Genomic DNA, 268 nt, shown 5'->3' with positions numbered 1-268 from the left:
TGTCCCCCCAGCCAGTGACAGTCCTGCCTACCCCCCAGAAAAGTTGAGGGGGGGCAGAGCAGTGTGTGTTGGGGGCATATTCTTCTGGATAGCAGAGACTGGGTTTAATTATTTTGCAAGCAAAGAAAAATTAATATGGGAATAAAGGGGGAGGGGGGATGACACAGGAGGATGCCCCCACTCAGCCCACTCCTCCCTGCGTGTGCTGCTGGGGTTGCTGCACAGCGTGATTTTTGTGGAGGAACTGGATAAATTGGGGGGAGGGGGG

Source organism: Merops nubicus, unplaced genomic scaffold, assembly GCF_000691845.1.
Source record: "Merops nubicus isolate BGI_N331 unplaced genomic scaffold, ASM69184v1 scaffold34887, whole genome shotgun sequence".
Lineage (NCBI taxonomy): Eukaryota > Metazoa > Chordata > Aves > Coraciiformes > Meropidae > Merops > Merops nubicus.
Note: the sequence above shows the minus strand (reverse complement) of the source record.